The following is a 12,269-nucleotide window of genomic DNA, read 5'->3' on the forward strand; positions in this document are numbered from 1 at the left end:
AGAGATGGCCATTAGTTTTAGTTCTTGCATTCAATCCCATCATGGTGCTAACTAGCTTAGAAAAAAAAAATACCGTTTTTTAGACTCATTCTCAGAGGTCATTTGAGGCTTCAAGAGCCTCCCAGAATCCCAAGTACTAGCATTGTTTCTGAAAATGGGCAGGAAATGATTTAGAAAATATCAGTCTTCCTCACAGAATTTATGCCTGGAATTGAAACAGGAAGACAGTTGCAGTTCTTCCAGTGTTTCCATCGTTGTCATTCTAGCAGCTTGGATAACTCATCTTTCTGAGTTATCATTTTCTGCATGTCTCTGTGGATTAGTGCCTGGTGTGTGGGAGTTCATTTATTAGAAAGATAGGGAATTTCTGTAAAATATTTTTTCAAAAGGTAAGAGGACAATACATGTTTACTTAAAGATTTGCTCAGTTTCTTTGTGAGCTACCTTTTATCTTTTACCCTTGAAGAGCTTCTAACATGTTTGATAAATGGCATGCTTCCAGCTCTCTCAGATAGACCACCCACCCTTCACAGTGACGTCAAGGAAGTCCCCGAGTTTGCATTATTCAATGGCAAGGAAGCCTTTGCTATCTTTGCCTACACAGATGGTGAGCAAAAGGATGAGAACCTTGGATTGGACTGCATCCCTTCACTGTGATTTGTTTTCTCTTCTCAATACAGCCCCTCTGTAATAAAGAAATCTTCTGGTTTGTGCACTTGCAGTGAGAAAAACATGTTCCAATCAATGACAAGTGCTTCCAACTGATATCAAAATGTGTCACACTGCTAGAAGAAAAACCTCAGCTGAAACATGCATGGAACCGTATAAAGCCTTTCACAAGTCCTCCTGTACAGTCACCAGGAATGTGCTTTACTGAGCTGTGCTCAGTCAAGTGCTCAGTGCACAGAACTGGATGCTCTGTCTCTTACCTTTTTACTCTGATTCTCTTTTCTAGTGTTGAAGTCTGTGTCCATGTGAACAGATTCAGAAGAGCATCTGTCAGACCTAATGTCAGGAGAAGCTACTAGCATTCTGATTTTCTTCTTTGTACTCTGTATCCTCTGCCATCTGCACTTGATCTCTTCCTGATGTTTTTATGTTGCAAAACAGTTTGAGACAGGATGTTTTCCTTTTTGTTAAGGACCTAGTGTAGAGTAATGATAAACAGGAGTCTGAGGCTATGATGAATATTGAGTTGCTGTAGTTTCCTGACATTGTGGAATGTGTCAGTTACTCAGGTGTGTGGAGCTAATGCAGGCAAGGATGAGAATGGCTCCTCATAGCCAAATATCAGCTAATACTTTAGAGTGATAATGATACTAAAACTCTTAAGATTTTATGATTTTGTATCCAGATATCGGCTTATTTTCATTTAAGAAAAGTCAAGACTTAAAAATTCAGATTAAAGTCTTCTGAAAAGTGAAGGATTTAAAATATTCTTGTAGAGGAAGAATAAAGAATGGAAAGAGTTTATTTTCCATTGTTAAGCCAAGGTGAGAGACTTCAGTTGAGTCAAAATTTGCCTTCGTTCAAACTTAAAAGCCCTAAAATGTGTAATACAGCCTTTGCCTTCCCCCCAAACTCAAATATGGAAGGTATGGGAGGCCCAATGATCAAGACATGGATCAGGCTTACCTACAAAACTCTTCTGTGAAACCCCAAAGGCAGATAAGGAGCTTCAACTTGTATTTTTCATCTGATACCAGAGGCTTCCCCTTAGTGGAGGGGGAAGAAAGCAAGAGAACTGTTTGGTTAAACTTCAGATTCAGTCAGCTGCCACGTCTCAGCTGAGACATATGCCTGGCTACAGTCATGTTTAGGAGGAGTAAGTTCAGTCACTAGGCCAAAAGCCAGGGGCTCAAGACCAAACTTAACTTGCAAGGTGCTCACCATCTTAAATAGGGAAGGCTAATGGAAATGTATGAATAAATCAAGCAAGCCACATTCCTCTGTCAGGGTTGGAAAGGTTCTAGGGAGAAATAGACCTTTTCGTGGTATTATGTTTCAGCTAATGAACAGTCACTTTCTGTTGAGTCACTACATACTCCTATTGAGTGGCACCAATAGCTGCAGAATACAGCTGCAGAACATTGAACAATTAGTAGTTAGTGCAAAAGGCTATAGCCTAGGAAGAGGAAAATTGCAAACGTAAAAGTTAAAGTCAGTTGAAATATTAAGCTAGAGTTGTGGGAATATATGAAGAGGGAACAGGTGGGAACTTAAGATAAAGCTATCAAGACACAGCTTGTCAGGTGGTTTGTTAGAAGCAATATACTAAGCGCAAGAACTCCGCTGATGGATGTGTCCTGACGTATCTCAGACTTGACTCCTTTTCATGAAAATTGAATTGTAAAAGTATAATTGATAGAATTTTTCTCTAGGAGTATGACAACTTTCAAGATAATTTGCCTCATATGACACAGAAAATTTGTAAGAAACTAGGAGTCGTTATTTACTTTTTATATTCCACTCATTAACACATGCTTTATCTTCTTGGAGCAAATATGAAGAATTATTGAAACCTGTTACATCAAGTAGACATAAATTAGGGAAATATTGCTTCCAAAGATAGAAATAGAGATAATTTACTTGAAAGTTTCTTTAACAACTTTTGTATCATAAACATTTGTAAGTAGAAGTATCATGGTTTACAAGGGGAAGTAATGTTTATGATTGTACCTTGGACAGATCTAAGTTTCAATATGCATGAGGAAACATGATTTACATATACAGATAAATAGGTGTTGTAGTTTAAATGGCATTGCCTGAAGGAACACTGAAAAAATCCCAAAAGCTACCCTTAAACAAACACACAACAAAATTTAAGTGTAAGAATTCTAAAACTAGCATCTTTACCAAATTTAGTTTCCAATACGAACTGCATAGAGAAAAGAAGTGTAGGGGGAATAGGTTCAGTGGTATAATAAAACCATGTAGGCATGGATTCATTCCCCTTAACTTTAAGTGGTTATTGGAGTTGCCTAATAAAACACCTTTTTACTCTGTTATATGATCAATAGAAAGAAAGGTGCTATAACTCAGCCACTTTTTAACCATAATTGTCCTTGAAAGTCATTTAGCTATCCATTAAATCAAGAGAGAATTTAAAGCAAATGAGCTGGTAACTTAGACATCTTACAGATAACCCAAAAGTCAGAGCAATGAACCCAACCTGGATGTGAATGTGGTAACAAACCTGGACAAGAAATTTGCTTTTCCTTTTCCCAGATTCAAAAGCAAGAAGAGAACACCACTCAATCTTCTAAAAATGTTCCAACCTTCTTTTTCGGAGCTACAATCTATTGTTCAGTTCTGCAGGAATGCAGTTTTACATTACAGTCTGTGGTGACACAAGTGGATGTGATGTCACGTTCCACCTTTCTACTTTGATTTATGGTTATATATCTGCTAATCAGAAAAAGGCTCGAGAAACAACTAAGTGAGAGAAAAAATCTGAAAAATGCCATAAGCATAATTCTATACTGTTCATAGAACATATTTCAAGTTCTGGTGAAACTTGGATCTTTCCACCAATTTAAAATTATTTTTCACAAACAGAGTAATCCCATCTTTTAAGGAATCTCTATTTTGGAATTTTTCTATTTTATGAACAAAAAAATGTGGGAGGAGATCCAATGCTGACAGTTTTGAATTTATTTATTTCCACTGGATTGAGTTAAAAATCAAATATGACATACTTTGTATGTTTCTTCCAAAGAATTAGCAACTCTTTCCAAACTGAGAACTGAAGCACTTATTGTGCCTCCCCTAGAAAACTGAAATAAATACTTCTGAACCCTGGCTGAATGGCATTTCCTGTCACTTGAAACAACAGATCAACTTGTTCATTGAGTTACTGTCAGGCAACCATTTACGTTCTTAAAACTCAGCAAGATATAATTCAAATCTTGTCTTTTTTCTATCCTCTCACTCTTGTGGCTGAAGTAGCAATGTTCCCCATTTTTTGTTAAGCAGTCTTTTTTCTTTGTACTTGTCTGCCAACCATGTAAACGCAGCATGGAGCAGATGAGCTGGAGGTAGTTTAGCAATTGTTCTTGATATATCCATGGGAACTACTTTGGTGTAAAACCAACATTGATGCAAATTGCACAATTTCTAATGTGCTTTCAGTGGAATGTGAAAGTACACTCGCTGATTAGAAACTAAAGCATGCGAACTGGGAAATCTAACTGGAAAGACTTCCTCAGGCCCAATCTTGGGCCCTTCAGGCTTCCTCCTTTTAGTTTCTCAAGTGTCTGTTTGGACAACCACAAAGAGCAATGGCCTGGACTGTGCAAGGGATTAACATCTCCTGTCTTTGTATCAGTTGCTCTTTTGGAGCAGAACCTGTTTCTCAGCCAGAGGAATTGCACGACCAATGAACAGGTGTCAAGGTTGCGCTTTGGTTTCAGTAGAAGAGTAAAAGGATCTCAAGAAACTGGAACTCAAGTTTCCATTTTAAGAGACATATCAGTGGCTGCCATAGCAAAGAAATGCATAATGTAGCAGGATGGCCATTCTTTCAGCTACTGTTTTGACATAGGTCTGCCCACAGCTGCTACAAAATGGGGAACAAATTACATTCCTTTTTGTTTTGGAATTCAATCAGACAAAGATATTATCTTTCTACAAAACGTGTTACTGGTTCGTTTCTCCTTGAGTCATTTCTTGCATCTGTGCTGGCTAAATAATAAATTGCTACTGTTCAAATTTGGTTGAAATTACATTTAGACTGCCAGAAGCAGTAGCAAACCAAATAGATCAGGTTTGTGTTTCATTTATCCCCAAGCAACCCTGGTGGGTTCAGCAGGTTCATAGGGAGGTGATTAAGAACCATATTCACAATTTGTCTTTTTTACTGCTTTATGTGCCATCTGTCACACATGCTTCTCTTTTTTTCACACAGTTGGTCTTTGTATTACACTTCTGCATTGCATTCATTTCAGTTTAGCCATGAACACCAGCTGAGAAGAAAAATTCTCCAGGGAGTTTGTTGCTCACTCTCTCCTGATACGATCTGTACTGTGCCCAGGTTGAATGTTTGTTTAGTTTTGCTCTGCTCGTCTCTGATAGGCATAAACAAGTTGCTAACCACTTATTCATGAAAAAATGGTTAACAGAAAAGCCTGTAAACCAGTTATCCTAGGTTGTATTTATTAATTCTTAAAAATTTATGCTCTTCCTTCTTTTCCAGCCATTGGCTTGTTGCTTTGTCAGGGGAAGTTTATCAGTTTTGTTTTCAAAAGACGCAAGTTTGAGCTGGAGAGATATTTTCTTAACCTTAAGTAGGAAGACAGCAGAACTCAGAAGTCAGAACCTCACATGACAAAAACTGATACATTTGATAAGAATGGTTTGTAATAGACAAGGATGTAGAACAGCGTCAGAACAGACAACGTAACACAATTTGATGCAAGGAATCATTCAGTAACATATGAAGCAAGGAAACTTCAGTTCTTCATCACCAGGGAGCTGGCATGCATGGTTTCTTCTAAATTAAACCTTAGACTATCCTTGACCCTGAGTTTTTCAGTCAAAGGTCAGAGTCGAGTGTCTATGGGTAGGAATCTGGGGGAAGGACAACAAGGGGGATGTAGTGGTAGGAGTCTTATAGACTGGCAGCCAGGATAAGGAGGTAGATGAGAGGTTCTTTAGGCAGCTGGGAAAACTCTTGGTATTGCTGGCCCTCATGGAGCACTTCAACCTATTGGATGTCTGCTGGGAAAACGGCACAACAGAGAGGAGACTGTCCACAAGGTTCCTGGAGTGTGTGGAAGGTAACTCCCTTCATGCAGCTGGTGAGAGACCCAATGAGGGAAGGCATCCTTGCTGGATCTGGTGTTTGCAAACAAAGAAGGTCTGGCACAGGCCATGATGATTAGAGGTCTCCTAGGGCATAGTGATCATCAAGTTCTCAATCCTCAAAGAAGAAAGGAGGGAGATCAGCAGAACTGCCACCTTAGATTTCCAGAGTAGCCAGTGTACCTTGGGAGACAGTCCTGGAGGGCAAAGGATCCCAGGAAGGCTGGACATTCTTCAACAAGGAAATCTTGACATACAGGATCAAACTGTCCCCATGTGCAAGAGGATGAGCTAACAGGGCAGAAGACCACCCTGGCTAAGCAGGGAGCTTGCTGGAGCTCAGGAGGAAAAAAGAGAATCTGTGATCCCTGAAAGGAAGTTCAGGCAGCCTAGGAGAACTACAAGGCTGTGGTGACATCATGTAGGGAGAAAATTAGAAGCACCAAGGCTCAACTGAACTTAAGCTGTCCACTACTGTAAAACACAATTTTAAAAGTTTCTACAAATATATTACCATCAAAAGGAGGCCTAAGGGGGAATCTTTCCCCCTTCGTCCACTGAAAGGGGAAACCTAGTGACCAAGGATGAGGAAAAGGCTGAGGTACTTAATGCCTTTTTTGCTTAAGTTTTCAATACTAAAACCAGCACTTCTCTGGACAGTCATCCACCAGAGTTGGAAGACAGGGACAGAGAACAGGCTAAAGCCTTAGTGTGAGGGAAAATGGTGTGTGATCTGCTGTTCAGCCTCAACACACATAAGTCAAAGGGGTTAGATGGAATCCACTTGAGGAAGGTGAAGGAGCTCGCAGAAGTGCTTGCTGAGCCACTCTCCATCATCTACCAGCAGTCCTGGCTCACCAGGGAGGTCCCAGCAGACTGGAAGGTGGTAAATGTGACACTCATCTACAAGAAGGGCCAGAAGGAGGATCCTGGGAACTACAGGCCTATCAGCCTGACCTCAGTGCCAGGGAAGGTTATAGAACAGATTATCCTGAGCGCTATCCTGAGGCACATACAGGATAATCAAGCCAACATGGTCCAGCCAACATGGCTTTATTAATGATAAGTCCTGTTTGACCAATTTGATCTCCTTCTATGACAAGATGACCCACTTAGTAGATGAGAGAAAAGCTGTGGATGTGGTCTTCCTGGACTTCAGTAAGGCTCTTGACACAGTCTTTCACAGCATCCTCCTGGAGGAAATGGCTGCCCATGGCTTGGATGGACCTACGCTGCAATGGGTGAAAAACTGACTGGATGGCCAGGCCCAGAGAGTTTTAGTGAATAGAGTTAAGTCCAGTTGGTGGCTGGTCACAAGTGATGTTACTCAGGGCTCAGTGCTGGGGCTTGTTTTGTTTAACATCTTTATCAATGATCTGGATGAGGGAATCAAATGCATCCTCATTAAATTTGCAGATGACAAAAAGCTGGGAGGGAGCATAAACCTGAGTACAGGAAGGCCCTTCAGAGGAACCTGGACAGGCTGGATAGATGGGCCAAAGCCAATTGCATGAGGTTCAACAGGGCTAAGTGCTGGGTCCTGCACTTGGTTCACAACCCCAGGCAATGCTACAGGCTTGGGACAGAGTGGCTGGAAAGATGTCTTGTGGCAAAGGACCTGGGGCTGTTGATCAACAGCCATCTGAACATGAGCCAGCAGTGTGTCTGGGTGGCCAAGAAGGCCAATGACACCCTGGATTGTATCAGAAATAGTGTGACCAGCAGGACCAAGGAGGTGATTGTCCCCCTATACTCAGCACTGATGAGGCCACACCTCGAATACTGTGATCAGTTCTGGGCCCCTCACTACAAGAAGGGCATTGAGGTGCTGGAGCATGCCCAGAGAAGGGCAATGAACCTGGCAAAGGGTCTGGAGCATGAGTCTGATGAACAGCTGAGGGAGCTGGGGACATTTAGTCTGGAGAGGAAGAGGCTGAGAGAAGATATGAGCACTATCTATAACTACTGGAAGCGGAGCTGTAGGGAGGTCGATCTCTTTACTCCAGTAATAAATGATAGGACATGAGGAAATGGACTCAGGCTGTGCCAGAGGAGGTTTAGGTTGGACATTAGGAAGAACTTTTTCACTAAGAGGTTTATTAAGCATTGGAACAGGCTGCCCAGGGACACAGTGGAGTCACCATCCCTAAAGATATTCAAAAGATGCAGAGATGAAGTGCTGAGGGATATGGTGTAGTTTAGTGATGGGCTTGGCAGTGTGAGGTTAGTGGTTGGACTTGATGAACTTAAAGGTCTTTTCCAACTGTAACAATTCTATAAAACATGCATTAGGATGTTTCCACCTGTTCATTATGTATCTTTCTGTAATCTTTTATATGCCATAATATCAAATTCTACATAACCAGAATGTTGTACCTGGTAGTGCTTAAAATGCACAGGAAATATGCTGAAAGTGGAAAATTTATTTAGATATTTTAAATATTTGGCTTAAAATATGTTGACCAAAGCAATACTCCTATGAAAGTACTGAGTGGCATTTAACAGCTGCAAATTACCTGCTTTCAAAGTTGCCTTTTCAGTTGCCTTCTCTAGGCAAGACATTCATTTCTTCTGTCCCATCATATTCTCTATTTTAAATGTCTGTTTCTTGAATTCCATTATGTGATCCTAATACAAATGACAGTTTACATTGCTAGTAACTGAAAATGTGGAAATCAGTGGAAGTTCTTCATTGCAACAACATGAAGTTCCTTGAAAGTTTTCCAGTACCATATATTCTAATAGAGTAGTAATCACTTCATAAGTATGTGCTCATCCTTCTCTGTGGTTGTTCCTACAGAAACGTTTCTCAGCTCCTGTTTTAGATTTGTCTTAGGAGTTATGATAACAGTTATAAACAGTTACAGTGAACAAATTACTTGCTCCAGTCCTCCTTGATAGATAGTGTTGATTTTTTAGATTTCATTTGGAGAGTATTTATTTAGGTATTACACTAAATCTATAGGAAGATTTAGATGGTTAAAGCAAGACTTTAGGTGATAGAATTTAGATGTCTCAATGGCAAACCACAAAATGCCATATTACTAGAGCTCGTGAAGCTGTGTGAAGTCTACAGGCAGTTAGAGTTATAGAAGAAATTTCTGTTGGTGTCTAAATCCTGCTGGGCCTGGTGATTGTGAATAGTTCCTCCTTAACTTTCGACCACAACCTGTTGGGATCCACCAGCTAGGCATTATTCATTCTCCTTCAGCCCTGCATGTAGGGTGCAGTTTGAGAGCATTCTGAAGGTGAGCCTATTGCGACCAGTCCCATTTAAAATCTCCTAGCCCTGTGGGCATACTTCATGACAACTGAATTTCCCTTTCTAGTCTCCTTTTTAGGCCAAACACAAACTTTTCTCCAGACTGTGTCTGCCTTTTCTTTAGACTCACAAATATCTTTTTCTCAGTGTAGATTCTTCCACAGTCCTCTAAACAAATAGTTACATTTCAGATAAATGCTAAATATTTTCTGAAATACTAGTGCTGCCTTTGGCCTTTCTCATGAAAACTTCTTTTACTCAAAGTCCTGTTGTAAATTGCCATGTAGAAACTTGGATCTGATTCGATACTGGTTCATTTGCTCTTTTCTCACAGCCCGGCTCCTCAGTGAAAAGCCAGTGATATTCTGCAGTATTATCTCCAATGCAGCTGCATAAAACAATTCAATTATCTATGATGGTCTGAGCACAATGTAAGAATTTATTACAAATATAATTCCAGCAATAAATCAGAAAAGTTACAAAAATAACAAAATTACATTGACTAGAAATCATTTTAGTAATCTCCCAGAAGAAAATTTCGATTAATGATTCTTTCCAAGAATCTGTCTGATATGATCTTTTTTTAACTAAAGAGTGGGTTTTCCAAAGCAATGGAAACGTTATCAAGAAATATATCATGAAGGCTCATGCATGTGTACAGATAGAAAATTAATTTTTGTAGTAAAAATACAGATGTTAATAAAAGCCAAGGTAGTTTTTATAAACTTTGATAAACAGGAGCAAAGTAAGATCTAGTTTTTATGTTTCATTCTGAGTATTATTGTAGTGTCAGGTGGATTTTTTTCAATCTCAGAAACTAAAATTTTAAGAAAAATGACCAAGAGAAGTATCCTTGGACCAGGAATTATATTCAGTATCATAAAACATGCCAAAGACAGAGAATACTTACCAATTAAGCTGTAGACAAACTTCAGCAGTTGAGAGACCTAAATTCTTTACAACAACAGTACACTAGGGGGACTAGTTTTACTCTTTCTACAATCCTGGACATATGTCACAGTCACAGAAGAGAGTGCAGCTTCAGGGAATTAGTACTTTCGGCACTGCTAATAGTGGATCCCACACATAGCAGGCTAAATGTCATTACTGTAACTCCTCTAAAATCAGGAAAGTAACTAATACGTGCAATTTATTTGCCCTGCAAATTTTGTTCCCTCTTCAGTTCAGACATACATTTCTCTGTCAGAGAACTGTTAAATAAATTGTTAAATATGAATGTGTCAAGAAAGAAGAAATAAATCATACTGTGGAAACTGATAACTCCAGATATCATTAAGCAGACTAGACTGAACACTCTTCTAAGTGTAAATTTGCAGTGTTTCCACTACATAAAATGGACTTCCTTCAGAAAAAGTGCTACCCAGCTTCTGGCTGATTTTGTGTAGTATAACTAGGAAAGATGAGTTTTGTGCCACAGAACATGTTTAAATTCTGGTTTAAATAGGAAATTTAATTAGTTCCTTAAATACATATCACTTATTTATCTGAATAGGTGAATAGAATTTAATACCAAAGTAAAATATACTTAGATATTTTGTGTTTAGCAGAATCGTGGTAAGAGTAAAGTGAGTAACTCCTGACTTCTCTGGTATTGCCTCTAGTCTCCTTCAGGAAAACAGAGTATGTCTCACCTTTATTTCCCCCATAATTTTTATCTAATCTTTGGTGTATGAGCAATTCAAAATATCTTTAGGATACTCTCAAGGACCTGTACTGTGAGGATCAGACTTTCAAGAAATCAGCACTCAAATCACAGAATGGTAAGGTTTGGAATGTTCCCGTTTACCTACAAACACAACCGATATAAAACTAGACCTGGATTTTTCCACTGAACTGTCATTCCTAGCAAGATCCGTATTTGTGGTGGAAATCTTTTCTTACATATGTAAGGTTCTTAAATTTTCTTTGATTTTAGATACCCCTTTGTGTCACTAATAAAGTGCTAGGGCTAGAAAGGTTATATTAAAGGGTGATGACTGCCTAGTATTCAACTTTTAGAAGATCATGTTCTTTATAGGGTTGTTCTTCAGAGTGTGTCACCTGCACAGTTTATGGAAATCTTCCATTATGTTATCTCAAACAACTTCTTTTGGAGTGCAAGGCTATTTGAGTTAAGAACTTCTTACTACAGCCTAACCTAAACTTTTCCTTCCTTAGTTCCAGGCTATTGTTCCATTGTGGTTGTAAATATTTCCCTTCCTTCATTTAAGATAAACTTTGAAAGAAAACATGAAGAAAAAAAATTAATCTTCTCTTCTTTATAAGCAAAGAAATGCCACAGTGCAGTTCAACTGTGAGTAGCTTTTAGTATTTGTGCAAGACAGCAGTCCATCTGGAAATTCATAACTTGAAAATAACCTCACATGACATTATAAAGGCTCTTGGCCTGAGCAACTGAAAAACTCCCAGAGAGAAAACTGTCTTATAATCAGAGATTTCCAAATGAAAGTTCATGCTGCATATACTCGTAGTATGTGGAGAGATGATCCTCTCACATGTATATGGCCTCAACTCTGACATTTACACCTGGCCACCAAATTAATATGAATGCAATACAGCTCAACTTTTGTAAAACTTTTTGCTCACTAGCTTTTGGTGTTTTGGTTAAGGAAGGAGAAAAATTAAAATGTCAATATTGAACATAGTAAATAAAATAGTGGCAGATTAATTCTTAAAATACAAATGCAAATAGAGAATCACCAATGATCTGGCATTTTGTTTACTGAGATCCTGAAAGCCCTCTTCCTGGTTCATTTTATAAATGTCCTGGAAGAAAATTACAGATGTCTACTGACCAATTGTACGTATAACACAAAGTTTATGTAAGTAATGCAATTAGTGAAAAGGACTGTTTAGACTAATAGAATAATTTCTTAAGAAAGTCATAAACAAACTCATGGAGTCATAGGATTGTGAGATGGTGAAGTTGAGGACCTTTTGCAATAGGAACAGAATACCAAGCAGCAACACAACCCTGGATTTTGTCATTCTCCAACCTTCGGCTTTTCAAACAATTGCTAGGGGACAACTCGTGTCATAGTTTAGCAAGGAGCAGCTTTTGCTTGGTAACAAGGGGGAGAGGGTTGCAGTGAAGACCTGGTAAAGAGGTTTTGGACTCTCTCCCGGCTCCTGGGTTCACACCCACCTCCAGCCTGGCTGGGCCAATCTGGCGCCTCTGTGATCA

The sequence above is a fragment of the Colius striatus genome, chromosome Z (genome assembly GCF_028858725.1).
Source record: "Colius striatus isolate bColStr4 chromosome Z, bColStr4.1.hap1, whole genome shotgun sequence".
NCBI lineage: Eukaryota > Metazoa > Chordata > Aves > Coliiformes > Coliidae > Colius > Colius striatus.